Source organism: Apium graveolens, chromosome 7, assembly GCF_009905375.1.
Source record: "Apium graveolens cultivar Ventura chromosome 7, ASM990537v1, whole genome shotgun sequence".
Taxonomy (NCBI): Eukaryota; Viridiplantae; Streptophyta; class Magnoliopsida; order Apiales; family Apiaceae; genus Apium; species Apium graveolens.
The window spans coordinates 139,159,054-139,160,731 of NC_133653.1; positions in this window are offsets into that span (position 1 = coordinate 139,159,054).

A 1,678-nucleotide genomic window follows, 5' to 3' on the forward strand; every position below is an offset into this window, starting at 1 on the left:
ATAACCTATAGCTCTAACATCAAACCTGTGACGCCCTCCAAACCCGGGTCAGAAGTTTGGGGTTCACAACACACACACATACTCACTATATATATACCTGCTTATAAAAGTAATATATGTAAAGAACCCTACTTACCACAACCATGGATTGCAACATGTTAAATTATGAATACAAGCCACAACTTTAACTTTTATTATATCGTACCAAATCCCAACTAGTTTCGCTTACAACTGATAATGATATCATTCTTACAATCTTACGGAACTCATCTACATTATAAAGCTCCTACTAACTCAGTCCATCTTATCCTGGAATCCTAGCTCGCACACTGGACTGGGAATCCTCGTTACCAACAATTTCCTTTTCAACTGTAAAATTACATAACATATTTGCAAAAGTGAGCTAACTAGCTCAGCAAGTCATAATAGCAATAACTAAGGTTCATAATGATCAGTTGAAATGATTCATAAGAATCAAGTTTCTGGATAAACAATGAATAGAATTGGATATTTTTTTTTAAACCAAGGTTAGGCTGCTGATCAGTCACGCACTAACCCCGAGCAAGGCTCCCAGCTTTGCTCTATATATTGGATCCAAGGCAAGCATTGGCCTAACATGACCATGAATCTGGTCCATATTTATAAAACCATCCAATTCTAAAACAATTCAATATGATAACCATTGCAATTCAATAAAAAGAGAATCATGATTAACATTGATAAAACATTTATTTCAGAGCATAAAACATTTCACAGATATCACCAGGGTGTATCAAGGTGTAAATATGAAGAACGGCTTTAAGCCTGATGAAGAATCAAGTATCTGAAGAAAAATGGTTCAATGATAATACAGGGTATTGATCTTTGATGTAATAGGGTATTCCAGGGTGTATAAGTTTCTGTATGCTCAAGAAATTCTGTTGAAATACTTGGTTTATGGTGTGTATGTATTTGTGGATTAGTATTGTATTGGTATGGTTTAATATCTGGGAACTCAACCGTTGGTGGTTTACAAGAAATAAAGCTTACAGCTCAGGTTCAATGATATGATCAGGGTTCAAGGTTGGATAGTTTAAGCACTTGCAATGTAAAATAAGATTTATTTTGGATACTAGCAACATGTTATGAGAAAGTTCAGAAATATTTATAATATATCTCGAAGAAAGGTTCAGAAGGACTTTCCTTATCATAGATGATTTCCAACTTTACTTGTATTCATCTAACAGTTCTACTCATCAATCACTTTCCTTCTTTTCTATGCCTTGCTTCTATTCGTCAATCACTTTCCTTCTCTTTCTACGCTTCAATTCTATCTACGGATCACTGACTTTCTTTTTTATGCCTCGCTTACTCTGATAGGCATCACAAGCATCTATCAATACTCAATTTTATATCATTATAATCATCACATAGACGTCATAAGCTTTTATCTACCCTTCGTTTTACCCAAATCCGATTTACGGATTGAAAGTTATGACTCAAACAGTCAAACAATAACCACATAGGCATATAACACATCAATCAGATAGCACATAGCAAGCAAGATATTCGATCAAAATAAATTTTCAAAGAAGTTCGTGGTCAAAATGATTTTCCAGGTATTTAATACGAACTTTTGAACATTTTTCAGAATTAAAATGGGCCTCTGAATCATTTTATAATTAAATAATAGGGTTCG